Source organism: Ailuropoda melanoleuca, chromosome 14 (assembly GCF_002007445.2).
Source record: "Ailuropoda melanoleuca isolate Jingjing chromosome 14, ASM200744v2, whole genome shotgun sequence".
NCBI lineage: Eukaryota > Metazoa > Chordata > Mammalia > Carnivora > Ursidae > Ailuropoda > Ailuropoda melanoleuca.
In genome coordinates this window covers 84,588,498-84,605,757 of record NC_048231.1, presented here as the reverse complement: position 1 = coordinate 84,605,757, position 17,260 = coordinate 84,588,498, and the positions used below count along the sequence as shown (strand labels likewise).

Below are 17,260 nucleotides of genomic sequence, written 5' to 3'. Positions count from 1 at the left end.
TAAACTGTTTTGTAGCCACATGAAATGGGCAAGTCCTTTACCTTCTCTCTGATTCAGCTCACCTAGTAGTAAAACTGTGGAGATAAATTACCTTCCATAACTTTTTGGGTTTTCTAAAAATAAAATTAAATAGGAGTATTATTTGAAAAATGTAGGGCATAAAATGAAGACATTTTAAGATGAAGATTGAACAGAACACTTGAAAATCAGATAGGGACATACAGAAATGAGCTGTGTGCTGACCATTTCAAGAAATTTAATTTGCTGAAGTTTGCCTATATGGAAAGTTGGTAATACATCGTCTTATCTTTCCTCTCCCTTCTCTTCCCCCTGCATGTAAACAGATATTCCGTTAAACTCCTGAGGTTTTTTAGTTGTATCTTTCAAAAAATGTATGAGTGTTTTATTCTGAGCATTTCTGGGACCATTTCAAATTTTATGGAAATGTACAAAAAGAAATTAAGGCAAATGTTTGATAGTTATTTATAAGGTGTCCATGTATGCCAGGATAAATGGTGCTGGGTTTGTTTGGTTTGGTTTTCTTTTTTTCAGAACTGCAGTTGTCAGACTGCTACAGAGAGGGAGTGGGATCTAGGTAGAGAGCTGGAGAAGGAGCCTAAGAAGGGAAGCACTGGGGCTAGGCTGGGAGAAGGTGGGAGAGTGGGGAAGAACTGAGGGGTGGAAGAGGAAGAGGGGAGGTAACATTCTCTGCACTTAAACTCCTCATGGTTTTGTGATATCCCACTCCTGGCTATTGCTTAGTTCACTTTATTCCACACATCTCAGTAGACTTTGGACTCACAAAACTGAGTTAGTCCATGCAAGGGGCTGGCAGGGGGCAAGGATCCCAAGAAAGCCAGCATGACTCTGAGGAAGGACCTCAGAGGCTTTCTGCTTTACTTCTGGTTTAACCCATTTGTTTAGAGTTACTCTGCATAGTCTTTCATGTGCTGGAGTTAGGAGGAGTAATAACAGGTGAGCTCCTTCCCCCTGGAGAATTCAGAGGGCATTCATGTCCTGTTCCCCCTAGGAATTCAGAGCAGGGACACTACAATGAAATATTAACCAGTTGCTGGTTACCAGTGGTTCTGAGCCATGTCAGCCATCCCTACCCTCTTACTTGGCTCTGAGAGTCTTCCATTTAGACTGCCAGCTTTAAGGGCTCTGTTATGCTAAAAGTAGAATCAAAGAATAAGGTTGTACAATTCTTGTTGGTGGTCTTGAGGCTTTTGTTGGTGGTAGGGAGAAGCTTAGTCCAGATTTAGGGCAGAGTATGAGAAGAATAAAAGGTGCAGGATGCCCAGCAATCACTCCCCATTCTGTCGCTGTATATACTAGGCAAAGGTCCACTGAGCTGGGGTGGGGAAAGGTGGGGAAGGGGGGAAGAGTCCAGAAAGGAGAAGTCAAAATCTCTTAAAGACAATGACATCTCTGAGACTGCAGGGGGTGGCAGGACCAAAGTGACAGAGACCCTCAATTTACATTTAAAAATGTGAGAGCAGGGGCACCTGGGTGGCTCAGTTGTTAATCATCTGCCTTGGGCTCAGGGTGTGATCCAGGATCCCTGGGATCGAGCCCCGCATGAGGCTCCTCCACTGGGAGCCTGCTTCTTCCTCTCCCACTCCCCCTGCTTGTGTTCCCTCTCTCACTGGCTGTCTCTCTCTCTGTGTCAAATAAAATATATAAAATCTTTAAGAAAAAAAAAATGTGAGAGCAGAGGGCATTTTATTGTGCTTCCCCCTGAAGCATGCATAGCACACACATCTCTGAAGATCTCCCCATTTCCCCTTGGCATAGAAGGGCATGGCAGACTCACCGGCAAAGAATGCCCAGGCAGATGTGCTTAAACAGCTTCCCTGAGTAACCTAAATACCCAACACCCTCAAGAAGCAGCCAAATGTTTTCCTCAAGTGACTGTGGGTGGCGTAAATGAGACAGCACGCATAGGTGCCAAGAGGGTCCTTCTGATGAAAACAGGAGGTGCTGCTATCAGAAGAGGCATGAATGGGGTGGATGAGGTTCAGATGAGCCCACAGTGACCTCAGAGTCAGCATGGAGGAGCTATAAAAGCCAAGAACAGACAGAGCGATGGACATCTCAGCAGATGGAACCATGGAGAGATTTCTCTCTCCAAATTTGTTCAAGGATCTAACAAAGGCTGAATTCAGGCCAATGGTCTTGAAGGACATGCTCATGCTTTTCCTACTAAATATTTATGCATATTTCTGCTCTCAGGGATGTTTGAGTCCCGGGTGATTTAGATTTAACACAAAGGCACTACTTTGCTTAGTCTTCTCTTTTTAGAGCTTGGGCATACATCCTGAGGTCAGCAACACACCACACCTGTAGGAAGGACAATCCTGGGTCCCAACGTGCCTGGAACACGTGCGGTGTGATGACCTTCTACTCCCAAGTGCTCCACTTTAGACGATGGATTATATAGTCATTCAACCTTTAATTCCTATTTTTTTTCACAGTCTTGTTAACGTATTCCACTTTGGTATCAGACAAATACGACTCTATTGATGTTGCTATGCGTATGTTTTTTTAAAGGTAAAATATAGAAGAAAATAAAATAAATTCCTCCCTGATATGATTTGTCTCTTCAGGTGAAAAGGACCCTCGAAGAAGTAAAACAGCTCAATATGGTGGTTTGTTTTTCTGAATCAAAATTCCAAATACAGTCAAAGATATTGCAATAACATTGTATGGTGACAGATGGTAGCTCTACCGGTGGTGAGCACAGCATAACCTATAGAGAAGGTGAATCGCTATGTGGTACACCTGAAACTAATATAACACTGCATCCACTAGACTGAAATAAAATTTGAAAAAAATTCCAAATGGCAAATGTATGGCAAATGTCTGACAAAGGCAAACATTAGCAGGATAGCACAAACTAAAGAATGCAAATAAGAGAAGCTGCAAAAAAACTGTTTTGGAATATTTGGAAATTCTCCCAGGATGTCACTGAATTCACTTCCACATCTAATTCTAAATGCCAAATATACACAAGTATGAACTCCAGCCTCAGGGCTTTTAGAATATCCTGGAAGAATTATGTAGGTTACTGACTTGTGCTGTGTAGGCAGAAAGATAGACTTTGCATGTGGCAGGGCAATAAAGCAAGTATTTGTCAGCTTCCAAATTGGAACCAACAATGAATTGGCTATTTGCAACACTGCTATTTCTACAGGCATGATGCAAGCATCCTTTACTTCTGTATAATGGATGGAAGGGTCAATTCTAGATGTGCAGTGGCCCAGTATATTTTATCATTATATTATCTTATAACAATAAGAAAATCTAAAATAGAAACCGCTCTAACAGGCAAGGATATCTCCTGCCCCCACTCCTCGAAGACTGCAGACTTGGAAAATTATACAATTGTGTTTATAATTAAGGTAATTTGAGGATGCATAGCTCCATGATAAAGGATAGTAGTGATCAACACCCACACCAAGGAAATAAAAATAGTTACGATGTTTTTATTTATAACTCAAAGTCTTTGAGATATGTTTGATATTCTTGTTCCTACAGAGGTGAATTGAACATTTGTTCCTTATTTACTCTGATATTCCTCTTCCAGATTACAATTTCTTAATTTTACCTTGTCAAAAACGAAGTCTTAAAACCAAGTTATCCATTGGAATGACTGTAAAACAACCTTTTACACAATATCGAGTATAAAAACCAAGTTCCTGAAGTGTTACGTCTTTAAACATAACCGGAAATGTAGAGCTGTGAGTCAGCTCCTCATATTTAAAACTTCCGGTTGGCCATTCACTCTTACTCCAAGAATCAGTGGATGATCAGGCAACTTTCAACGGTCCTTCCTTATTCACAAACCATGTGTCTTGAGGAGATAATATTCACCCCTCTAATTTAAATTGTTCCATCTACATAATCAAGATAACATGGACTGCCCCCAAGCAACAAGATACTGCCTCTAATGCAACCGCCCAGAGTAGATGCACACAGATTAATCCATCACACTGCTCTGGAAGAAGAAAACTATTACATTGCCTTAAGCAACAACTCATAAGGAGAAATAATCTACCCAGGAATTGTGATCATGCTTTATTATAGTGAAAAGAAAAGGGGACCTCAGAGATGATGGACATGGGTTTACATTCTGGCTCCTCCCTTCTCAAGTGGCTTTCTTGGGCCAGCTACTTGGGCTCTCAGAAACTCAAGTTTCTTCATCTGTAAAGACTCTGGCTGCAGTCACCAAGAACTGCTAACACTGACACTCGATGATTCCATCTGCTCCCCCTTTCCTAAATAACAGTTCAGAAGACTGAAATCTGACTTGATAGCTGTTCTCTTTTTTTACATTACTTTTTGTGGCATAAACTTCTGCTTAAAAGAGACAACATAAAGGCATTCATTTATGTGTGATACATGCATATAAGGTGCGCTTAGAGGTTCATTCTTGAAACTGGTAGACAGAAAGTGATCGTAGTTGGGGGACTGCAGTAAATTGATTCTGGCACGCCATTTGTTGCGCAATTTACTATACTCCAATTTTTTGCCAGATACCGGCTCCATCTTTAATAAAAGTGTGCTGAGAGTCTTGAAGAATAAGAGAACTGCTGCTCATCATTTCAGCAATAATGTGCAAACCCATGCACTTGGCTGAACAGGAACTGAAGAACAAAATCTCTAACCCAAAATTACCAACGTGCAAAGATTTCAAATAAAGATGTTCTAAGAGATTACTTTTTTCCCTCCTCTCAATGTGACCCAGTTACTTGGTGGATGGAATCTGTGACACGTTAGAGCCAGTGGACATTAATATATTTTTAATGCCCCTATTTGTATATTCAAAATAATAATAATAACACCACAACTTATTGATCATCTAATATTTGCATGTGTCACTTACTTTAAATGTGTTGTATACATTGCTTAATGTCTTCAATCCCCTTGAGAAATATTTTATCCCCATTTTGCCACTGAGGAAATTGAGGATCAAGGAGGCTAAGTAGCTCAGATGTCCCAACTCAGAAGCATCCTTATCCTCTCTCATTGCAGCTGGGTTAACCAAAAATCATTTTGCAATCATACTACTAAAGCCATAGTATTAAAGAAATGCTATTCGAGGGGCGCCTGGGTGGCACAGCGGCTGGGCATCTGCCTTCGGCTCAGGGCATGATCCCGGAGTCCTGGGATCGAGCGCCACATCAGGCTCTTCCGCTATTAGCCTGCTTCTTCCTCTCCCACTCTCCCTGCTTGTGTTCCCTCTCTCGCTGGCTGTCTCTATCTCTGTCAAATAAATAAATAAAATCTTTAAAAAAAAAAAAAAGAAATGCTATTCGAGTTGATGTATGATAATTTTAAATGACATATTTTTTTAAAAGATTTTATTTATTTATTTGACAGAGATAGAGACAGCCAGTGAGAGAGGGAACACAGGCAGGGGGAGTGGGAGAGGAAGAAGCAGGCTAATAGCGGAAGAGCCTGATGTGGGGCTCAATCCCATAATGCCAGGATCACGCCCTGAGTGGAAGGCAGACGCTTAACTGCTGTGCCACCCAGGAACCCGGACACGGACACAAGTTAATTTTTAATGGAAAATTGTATTCACCTGAAGTTTTTGCATGGAAAGACAAGGTAGGGAGAAAATATTCAGAAACCAATATGGGGGATAGAAAGGCATAGTCATTAGCATGAGAATAACTGCAGAGCAAAAGAAGCTTGTGTGGCATCTCCTGCAACAAGTATTGTGTTGCCTCTAATTATCTTTTTTATTTATTCCACATTCAATCCTCCAGGACTTCCTGCTTCCCCACATGATAAATCCAAACGAATGAAATAGCAAGAGGTGAATTCCTCTGTAAGAGATCACTCCTTCTGGATGCTAATGCGTGGCTTCTGCTCAAAGTGGTTCTGTTCAGCATCTTCATTTGCCATTCATGAATCCTTTACATGCGTCCTTGCACCCCTGGCTAGATGATGCATTGTTTGCAGGCATTTGACAGGAGCTCCTCTCAAGCAGGAAATGCACAGTGCAGCCACTTTGTAGCGAGTGTTTGTAAGGCGTCAAGAACACCTATGCCCCATCACCTGCATTTCTTCTCCGTGTGAGCAGAAAATCTAGGGACAATTATGTTTCGAGAATAGCACTGCATTCCTAAAGTTATATGGAATCAGGGACCCTAGCCCCAACTGAAAAGATGGAGGGAGTAAAAGGGTGGAGGCGGGGAAAGGTGTTAATTCATGCCAATTTCAGCCCAAAGCCAGCAAAGCAGTGTGATAAAGTAGAGGGTTTATCCCTAAGTCATACACTCTTCCCTCAGGCTTTAAATTGTGATGGGACATAGATAACCCTTGAGAATGATTTATGGGGACCTTACCCAGGTCCCCATCTGTTTGCACCATGAGCCACTAATGCAAACATTTCCCAAAGCAAGTGAGGGAAGCTCTGTCTTGGGAGTCGTTAACAAGGGACTGGGCAAAGCATTAGAAAATCTACAGCAGGGAACAATACAGAATGACTCCCCAGGGAACCAACTCACGTTGACCTAATATTTAAGATTGATAGTTGACAATGTTGAAACATTAATAGTAAATAAAATGCACTGAAAGGTCTTTGTTAAGCAAAGACCTTGCATTAATGACAGTTGCCAAATAGGTATCTGATGAGGCGAGGGGTGAGCAAAGAAAGAAAGAACGCTCTCTCGAAAGACAGAAAGGCATAGCTGGCCTTCTCAGGGTGTTGGAAAAGTAGATGAAATAGTAAAGGTTATACAGTTCAGGCCTTCTCTGGAGCTTAAGTCTCTTCCAGATACTACAGAGAACTGGCTCTTCAAAATGAGCCTCTAATGTTTAACTGGTAACCCCTCCACAGAGGAGACGCCTCTCCTCCCCTGGTAGAGATGAGAAAATGGACCAAAATGATGCTTGGGAAAACTTGAATCGTTCGGCAAACTTAGGATAAAGAGCAGGGAAGACTGGGCTCTCACTTTGTTGGCCATCATTAACTACTAAGCTCAGCCCAATCATTTGAACTTCTGTGAATTCCTGGATCTTTGATCAGTGTCATCTGCATTCAAGGAGCTTATAACTTAGTTGAAGGAATAGGATTATGCTATCAGAAATTTATAAGGCCTTGTCTAAATACCAAAGAGACACTGTAACAAGCACAATGGAGCATCGCAGATGGTGGGTGTGATAGTGGGTGGTGTCACAAGAGAGGATGTGAGAGAGAGAGAACTATGTTGGGCACCGCCACGGGCCGAACAGCATCCCCCAAATTTAAATGTGGAAGCCTTAGGCCGCAATATGACTGTATTCTGACATGGGGCCTTCACGGAAGTCACTAAGGCTAAAGGAAGCCATCAGGGTGGAGCCTTGGTTCAACAGGATTAATCGTCTTACAAAGAGAGACACTCCAGAGAAATTGTCCTCTCTCTCCCACTCTGTGAGGACAGGGTGAGACTGTAGCCGTGTGCAAACCAGGAAGAGTGCTCTCCCTAGAAACCAGTCCTTACAGACCTTGATCTGGGACTTCCAGCCTCCAGAACTGTGAACAACGCATTTCTGTTAAGTTGAAGCCACACAGCTCATGGTATTTGATATGGCAACCCAACCAAACCACGACAGCAACTGAGGGCAGCCCGCAGAGGTAAAGGGAATGATACCGTATCAGGAGCAGACAAACTAGGTGCAGCCTGCTACCTCTTCTGGTCTAGCCTACGAACAAAGAACATTCTGGGGTATATGAAAATCATATGGAATTCACATTTCAACGCCCATGAATAAAGTTTTATTGGAACACAAGCACACTGATGCCGTTATGTGCTATGGCTTCTTTAACACCATTACGAGAGCTGGGCTGTGGTGACAGAGACTGGATGGCCTGAAAAGCCTAAACTACTTACTAGCTGGCCCTTTTCAGGAAAAACCTGCGAACTTTGGTCTAGATTGGTGCTTCTTTTTTTTTTTTTTTTTTTTTTTAAGATTGTATTTATCTGACAGAGATAGAGACAGCCAGCAAGAGAGGGAACACAAGCAGGGGGAGTGGGAGAGGAAGAAGCAGGCTCCCAGCGGAGGAGCCTGATGTGGTGCTCTATCCCATAACAATGTATCTGGTTGGGGCTTGAATGTGTCCACTCCCATAAGCTCCAGGTGATGCTACTGTATGTGGACGACAACTTGGTTAGGAAGATTCAAAAATCCATTTTATCTAAGACCCTGGTCTTCATTTACAGGAACATCTTCCTTAATGACCTGGTTGATCAGGTAATCAGCCCCCACTACCAACAGAATTATCTTAGAATTCACCTTAAAATTTAAAACCTAGTTCTGAACAGGGGATGGGGAGGACCAAAACAGAAAGGGAATCTCGGGTTTACATGTTTGCTATGGAAAGCCCCCGTAACAAGGAAAATATGTCAAAACTGACCATTTGCAGCTTATGTAAATGTAATAATGTCTTTTTCATTTTTATGTTTTTCCTCTTGATAATTATTTTTTCATTATGTGTACAATGGCTCTTATTTCCTTTCTATGTTATACGCAAATCTCTTTTTTGAAGATGTGAAAAGAGGCCTATTCTCTCTCTCTCTCTCTCTCTCTCTCTCTCAAAGCTTTTAGAGTAAAACATCTAAAAGTAAATATTGAGATTTAGACTGATGAGAAACAGATTGGGTATTGCCTGTCAACGCCCCAAAGGCCACAAAATAAATGGTAAGGTAACAGCAGCCTCAGCTCATTAAAATGCAGCCTGTATTCACTGAGATTTCATATGCATGTCTTCCCTCCACTGTCTCCTTAACAGATGTCGTCGAATCAGATCTACAGGGCCAGAGAAATGAAGTGCAAATACCACCCCAGGAGCCACCGAGACCCAAGCTGCGGGCGCCCCAGCCTGTGAACCACACATGTGCAAGTGCATGGGTGTAAATTCATCAGGCAGAAGCCCAACATGTCATCTGAATCAAAAGTAAAACATGGCATTTTAGGGATTTTACTCTAACAACTTTCTGATGTTTTAGCATAGAGTGCCTATTTAGGCCTCATATAAAACTTGCTATGCTATTTTGTAAAATATATAAACAAAGATAGTGTGCATTTCTACATTGTCCTAAGTGTCAACGTTATGAATAATTAAGCTTTATTTTTTGTGGGTTTTGTTGATTTCTACACTTTTGATTGCTAAGTGCAGCACAAACTGCATGAGTGTTGTAAGTTACACAATTACCTTTGGCCTGTACATACATTACCCATATCCTGTAGTGAAAAGGGCATGAAATGAGAAAAAGGACTAAGGGGTGATGAGTTATTTCACTTCAAGCCAAAAGAGAGGCTGGGCTATAATCAAGAGGAAGGATAATATTGCTACCTGCTATGGAATCCTTAGTACGTACTATGGTACATAGCATATTAAGGTGAGATAACACACATAAGGCATTTAGTATATTAAAAGGAAGCACACAATAAATATATTCTCTTTAAAGCATCCTTACAAACATAGGGAGGTTTCTCTCTCCCCATTTTACAGATGGTGAAAGTGAAGTATAGAGACAGTACTTTGGCCAAGGTTGCACAGACGGTAAACTACTTAGCAAGGGCTGGGAGGTCTCTGATCACAAAGCCACTGTCCGCAGCTGCTAGCAATGTTGTCCCAAGACAATGTATCACAAAACACCAGATGGCTAAGAAACAGCATTCAAAGTTTTAAAACTTCCCAACGCCACTCAATTGAAAGGCAAAACCCCTTGGGATGACTTATTTTGTAAAATGACATCGGTTTGCAATGTCTGCTTCTCGAGCTAAGAAAGGAGTAGCCTGTGGCAAACCATAACTCCTGCCAAGACAAACTAGAACAGCTGAAAAAAAATACCAAAAAAAAAAAAAAATCTTTTTAAAAGTATCAGATTTTTGCTAAATCCATGAGAACTAAAGTGGTCAAGATTTCAGAGAGAGGAACACTTCAATAAAAGTGAGCCGATATTCTATAGAAACGTTTTCCTTGGGGGCATTTGCCAATTCTCAGTGCAGAGAAAAAAACCTAAGAATCCAAGATTTGCCTGGGCACAGGCCTACAGGCAGGAAGAGAGAAATCAGTAGGTTTTTTGTGGTCTTGCAGAGACAAAAATGGAGACTTGAACAATCAGGACCCTTCTGAGAAGAGGGAAAGAAAACGGAAACAATGTCAGTTTTCTCCCCAAGACGCATGTCTGATTCTGAAGTTATATGGGAGGATAAAGAGGTAATTACAAAGCCTCTATGGGGAGAATGGAGTTTCCTGACAGTCCTTGGCTGCTGAGGAGACAAAGATTAGAGTGTGAGACCGATTAAAGGGGCGGGGGAAGCAGGGGCAGTGATCACACCAGGCTCTTTGTTGAAAGCCTTGGAGGACTATATCCTAGGAACAAAATGAATGAGAGAAACTGCAACCTGGTCTGACTCAACTAAGTCCCTTATTGGGTTAAACTGAGCATCTCCACTCTATCTTTCTAGCAGGAAAAAGAGTAAACCTCTGGCGAGAAAGATAACAGAAGCTGAATAAACTATTTTTTTATATATATACAGTATTTAGCTTTCAACCAAGAGTGACTAAAGAAGACAAGATAGAGGACAATATTAAAAAAAAAAAAAACAATAGAAATAGACCCACAGTGAGCAGATATTTTAATTAGAAGTTCAAGAAAATACAGAGCACCCTGGAGAAAACAGATGCAAAGAATGGGTAATTTCATCAGAGAAGTGGAATTATTCAAAAGAACCCAATGAAGCTGCTGGAACTGTAAAACATGATAACTAATATTAAGAACCTAATGGATCAGTCTATCAGCCAATTAGACACTGCATAGAACAACATTAATAGAGTGGAGAAAGTCAACAGAAAAGCTCAGCATTTTTTTAAATAAAAAATATAGAAAAAATGAAGAGATGGTGGGTTACAGTATAAATATGTAACACCAGGTTGTTGGGATACTACTGAGAGAGAAAATGAGGCAAAAGCAGTCTTTGAAGACAATGTCTAAAGGTTTTCCAAACTGATTAAAGATACTAACTCTCAGATTGAAAAAAATCTCCGTGAACTTCAAGCAAGATAGTACCAACACACACACTCTCTCTCTCTCACTCACTGACCCACAAAATTAATCAAATTGCTGAAAGCCAAAACCATGAAAAACATCAAAAACAGAGAAAACCGATTTTTTTTCAAAAAACTTATAACTGACTTCTCAAAAGAAATGATGGAAGCCAAATAAACTAGCAGAATTCTAGATTGCTAGAATTCTACATCGTGCAAAAATATCCTTCAAAAGTAAAGATGAAATAAGCACATTTTCAAATAAACAAAAGCTGAGAGCCCTCTCCTCTGGCTGGCAGCATGGAGACCGCAGGATGCCTGGAGTCACTGTAAGCAGCAGGAGTGTGTCAGAGCTCCCGCAGCCTTCCTGGACAAGTCAGGGAAGCTGCAAGTCCCAGGATGGGCCTATGCTGTCAAGCTGGCCAAGCATAGAGAGAGTGCTCCCCACAATGAGAACTGGTTCTCTACATGAGCTGCTTCTTCAGCGCAACACCTGTACCTCCGGGGCAGCACTAGGGTCGGCTCCATGACCAAGGTGTAAGGGGGAAATCAGAGAAATGATGTCTTGCCCAGCCACGTCAGCAGAGGCTCCAAGAGCATGGCCTGAAGAATCCTCCGAGCCCCGGAGGAGCTGAATATGGTGGGAAAGGACCGAGATAGGGGCTGCAAACTGACACCTTAGGGATAGAGAGATCTGGACAGCATCACCAAACAGGTAACAAGTGCCAGCAAAAAGCATTAAAACAAATTCTGGCTTAATAAATTGTCTCATTCCTTAAACACACACACACACACACACACACACACACACACACACACATGAGAGAGAGAGAGAGAGAGAGAGAGAGAGAGAGTTTGTCACTAGCAAACCTGCACCAAAGAAAACTCTAAAGGGGATTCTTTAAGCAGAAGGAAACAAGGAAATGCCAGATGGAAACAGAAAGGGTAAATATATGGGTAACTGTATTTCAATGGCAATTAATGTCTTATGTGCTTTAAAACATATTTAGAATTAAAACTCATAATGAAAATCAGAGGACAAGAAAGGATAAGTACAATGAGAGTATTCAAAGATCCTACCATTAGCGATAGTAATAATTTGATTTTAAAATCAAATTGTAATACAAATCAAAACACAAAAACTGATGATAATAAATCAAAGGCACATGTTGATGTTTCTAGGGTATCCACTAACAAAACAATAAATGAATATATAACTAACAAGTTAATAGAGTGAAAAAAATGGAATAGTTATAAAATGATTAATTTTACAGAGGCATGAAAGGAGAGAAAGGGGAATATTGAAATCACTGGGATCAATAGGAAAAAAAATGATACAGATAAAGCCAGGGATGTCAATAATTAAGTTCCATTGGATAAAATATTCCAATTAAAAGATTAAGATTACCAGACTGGTTAAACATCAAGGACACAGAAATCTGGGAATGTTAAGGATGCAAAAAGACATATCATGCAGATATCACCAGAATAAGCCAGTAGGACTATAATAACATGAGCACTTTCAGATTTCTTTTTGAATAGATCCTAGGAAAGTAAACCCATTCTAGAGAACAAAATTGAACTTCCTATCTCCTTCTGTGTTTAAATCGTTCTTACGTTTTGTGTAATTAGTCCTCTGGATTGAAAAGCAAAACAAAAAAAAGTGAGGCAAGCAGAGATCCTGATTTTCTTGGAGGAAGATGGTTGAGCTTTCCAAGCTGGGAGAACAGCTCCCAAGTGCCTGCTGCTCCCAGGTTGCCGGGCTAGCACCTGACATTCACAGGACCTCAGAGGAAAAGTAGAGAATCAGAACCACCACATATCACAACCACAGTCCAAAAAACCTGCCAAGATTTTTTTTAAACTTCATTTCCAGAAGTCAAACATCCTGAATCATTTCCTCAGGTTTGGTTTATATTTTAATCAAATACATGTACCTAACTCTCCTTCCTTCCTTCTCTTCCTTTCAAACCCTTCCTCCGCAATCAGCAAATTATTCTATCTCCCCAACCTCTTTCTCAACTTGCCCCTCCACTTCATGGCCTTAACGGAACCCTAGCTGTGTGTGCTCATGCCTGCGACTGCGTACGGTAATGATGACTCTGCCAATGGCGTCACCGCCTTGCTCCTCTCTTCTCTTACAGAAGCACGGGTCTGGTAGAAACCAAATCCTGGGTGTATGTACTCTCTTCTGTACCTTCCATCAATCACACCTGAGTAGCTAAACATTTCTAGAGAAACTCTCACACACTGTCTGGCAACACCACTCTGCTGTGGCAGCCTTAGTTTTTCAGTCATTATGATAAAGTATTTTGTCTTGTCCTCTTCCCCCCATTAAACTTTCCCCATATGTGCCTTCTCTCTCATAGCTCTCTCACACTTCAGTGAGAAAGAAAGAAATCATGCAATGTTAATTTCTCTCTCTTCTCACAAACAAAACTCAATCTACCTGCAAAGACATCTCTCTTCCCCTCTCTTCTTCTCTCTTCCTGCTTCAATGGAGAAAATGATCCCTGCTTCTAAGACCATTCTCTCTCTATACAGTCTGGACCCAACTTTTCCCCTCAAGGGCCTGGAGTGATTTTCCTCCTCTTTCGTTTATCATCGCTTGTTAATCATTCTTACCAAAATTTTAAATCACTCTGATTTTCCTAAAACAAGTATTTTGTTTTTACAGTGAACCTCTATAGCTCTGGTTACATTTTTCTGCTCCCCTCTCAAGAGCTGTCTACTTAGTATCTTCTCCCAAATGTTCACCAACTCTACTACCCCAAGGTCCTCTGATTAAGAGAATCAAGATATTGCATTGCCAGATCTAATGAATGTTAATTTCCTACTCAAATTTTCAGAAATGTTTGTNAGAGAGAGAGAGAGAGAAAGAGAAAGAATCTTAAGCAGGCTCCACACTCAGCACGGAGCCTGACGCTGGGCTTGATCTCAAGACCCCGAGACCATGAGGTGAGCCAAAATCAAGTCACTTAACTGACTGAGCCACCCAGATGGCCCCTTCCTTTGATTTAAATACCAATATGTTCTCTGCTTTTCATCCTATGTCACTGGCTATTCCTCCTTCCCTTAACTTCTGATCACTGGTTTTCCCCAGGGCATGGTCTTAGGACACTTCTTTTCTCTGGGCATATCCTGTCTACTGTCAAATTTACATCACCTTTAGACAGTCCTCTGAGCTCCAGATAAATATCATCACCAAAGTGTCTTGGAGGAACACTACGCACCCCATCCTCCACTAACCTATTCTTTCCCAGCCATCCTCAAACTAATACACATCAACAATTTAAACCCAAACAATTGCTCATGTAAAAATCCTGTATATTGGGACGCCTGGGTGGCTCAGTCAGTTAAGCATCTCCCTTCAGCTCAGGTCGTGATCCCGGGGTCCTGGGATTGAGCCCCACATTGGGATCCCTGTTCAGCAGGGAGCCTGCTTTTCCCTCTTCTTCTGCCTGCTGCTCCCTGTTTGTGCTCTGTCTCTCTCTTGTTCTCTCTGTCAAATAAATAAATAAAATCTTTAAAAAAAAAATCCTGTATATTCTCAAGTTTCCCTTTTCCCTTAGTCCTCACATGTAATTTTTCAGTCATTTCTGTTCAGTCGACCTGAACAGAATATCTACGAATATCTACAAATATCTGTAATGTCTACAAATATTAAAAATGACATCATTATTTATTAATATCAATAATTATTTAATAAATATTAATAAAGCAATATTATATGTATGTCTATATATCTCCTGCCATTCATTTCTCTGTCTTCATTGACACTCCTACAGTCCTGGTCACCCCTCTCACCAGCACTATTGAAACAGCTTTCTCACTAGTCTCTGCTTGAGCTCATGCCACTATAATCCATCCTCTGCAAGCATCTGAAGAAATATTTTTCTTTCCTTTTTATTTTGAAACAACTGTGGATTTAAGGAGGCTGCAAGAATCGTACACAGAAATTGTGGTGTCCCTTTCAACCAATTTCCCCCAGTGGTTATATCTTGCATAACTATCGCAATTAACAAAACCAGGAAATTAACAACTGGACAATGAGTGTATACCATGCTATCCCATTTGACTACATACACAGATTCAAGTTAACAACTACTGCAGGGGAGAAATCTACTGAAAGTTAAAATGATCACACCACTCCCTCTGCTTAGAGTCCTTTAACAATTTTTCATTTTAGTTAAACAAAAATCCAAACTCTTTGCCCTGGCCTGCGTGGTCTGCTCCCTGCCCACTTTTCCACCTTAATGCCTCTGGGTCCCTGATGCTCTGTGTTCCTGCTTCACTATCTATTTTCCTTCATTTCCCCAAACAGGATGACCTTGCCCTTAACTCATCCCTTTGTGCATGTTCTTCTCTTCACCTGAAGTACTCTTTCCCTAGCTCGCATATTACAAACAGATCACCCTATTAAATATCTAAGCCTGTTCTTTGTCAGTACCTGGATTTCCTTTCATGGATCAGACCACAGTTTGCAATTACACATGCATTTGTTTGCATATTGACATCTGTATTTCTCCTCTGCCAGACTATGAATTCCACTGGGAAAATAAAATATAGGTTAATGATCATCTTCTATCCCTATTTCCTAGCATAGAGCACTGAAATATAATATATAGCAGGTGCTGCAGCTAATGAATAACTGAATAAATAAGGTGGGATTTAAAAAAAGAGCTAAAGGAAATTAGTAAAATAAGAAAAGGAAATTCATGGTCTAAAAGCATTCTGAGAGCCTTTGATGAAAGGCGCCATGTAAGGTTGGAGAGGTGTTAAGTAGTTCTGAAGTTGCTGGCCTCTGCAATATGGCCCCCCTCCTGTGTGCATATAATACTAATTGGATTTAAATTTGCATCAAGGAGAAAATTTTTGGTTCTTGCATACAGCTCCTGAATATCAGGTCTGCATGGCACAACTCCTCATTTCAACACAAACCCCTCTTTTTACTTTAGGAGTCATGAGTAAGCATCAGTACTGGTCCAGGGATATAACATTTTCCCTATCTTTCAAAATGGGGTGTGGTGCCCTTTCTGTCCCTAGCACCCAATATTAAATATTTTCCTACTTTATAAACTGAATATCAGTGAAGCCCAACTCCAATGTCTTAAAAATAGTTATGGTAGACATCAAAGGAAAAGAGGAAGATTAATAAAACAGAACTTCCGTGGTTTAAAAACTTTGGAGAATCTCTTGATGAAAGACTAGGAAACTGAATGGAAAGAGCCCTTCACTGACAAGCAGGTGCTTGGTTTCCAGTCCAGGTTCTGCTCCCAGCTAGCTATTTTATCTATCTTAGCTTCAGTTTTCTGGTCATTAAAGGAAAGGAAAAGACCCTTCTAGTTCATACAGTGTATGAAGCTATTCTTCACCTACAGTTGTATGCATAAGTTGTCATGTGAGCAGGAAAACAAAAAGAGAAAGAAAATCACTGTTATCGTTGTCTGGCTACTGTTTTTTGAACAGGTGATCTCTTTTACATGAAGAAAACTTCCTATTTTCTTTGTCGCTTCCCTGTAGCATGAGAGATGTCATTTTTTCCCCCTACCTTGTTAAAAGCTCCTATTATAGAAATTGCCAGATCTATTAGTAAATCTTAATTACCACTCCTCGTGCTGCTTTTAGCCTCTAGTGGGGCAAAATTGCCATGATTTATGCTTTACTAACAATGATATTTTTACATTAGTAAGCAATTAAAAAGCCCAACAGCACTCCTGGGAGATTCAAAAAACTGTAGAAGGACTGCCATCATTTTGATTTATATCTACTCTAATTGTATTTACAGAAAACTTATAAAGAAGGAATACTGTGTCAAAATGTTTATGGCGCTCACAATAAATGTTTGTAAAAAGCATTCATGCTTATGCTTCACACTTCCTGTAGAAGCATCACATAATGTTATAGAGAATGGGCTCAGACAAGGTCACATCAGGGTGATGATCAGTGTTGGGTCTTAGACTTGTCAACCCAGCATATTCAGTTGGAAGGGATTTCACTGGAGGGTGAAGCTTCTATATCCTGTGCGTCCTCTAGCAGGGTGACAGGTGAGCCTGATTTTAACTTGAAGAGGGGAGTTGTGGGGAACTGCATTCCTTTGCATTTATTTTTTTATTTATTTATTTTTTTTAAAGATTTTATTTATTTATTTGACAGAGAGAGAGACAGCCAGCGAGAGAGGGAACACAAGCAGGGGGAGTGGGAGAGGAA

General features: G+C 40.8%; 1 protein-coding gene and 1 pseudogene across 3 annotated transcripts in view; one reads left to right on the top strand and one right to left on the bottom strand.

Moving 5' to 3' along the window:
• Nucleotides 1-17,260, bottom strand: part of DCC (DCC netrin 1 receptor) — a 1,087,479-nt gene that overhangs the window by 925,775 nt on the left and 144,444 nt on the right. The window lies entirely within an intron of this gene.
• LOC109489226 lies at nt 11,365-11,792 on the top strand (annotated as a pseudogene).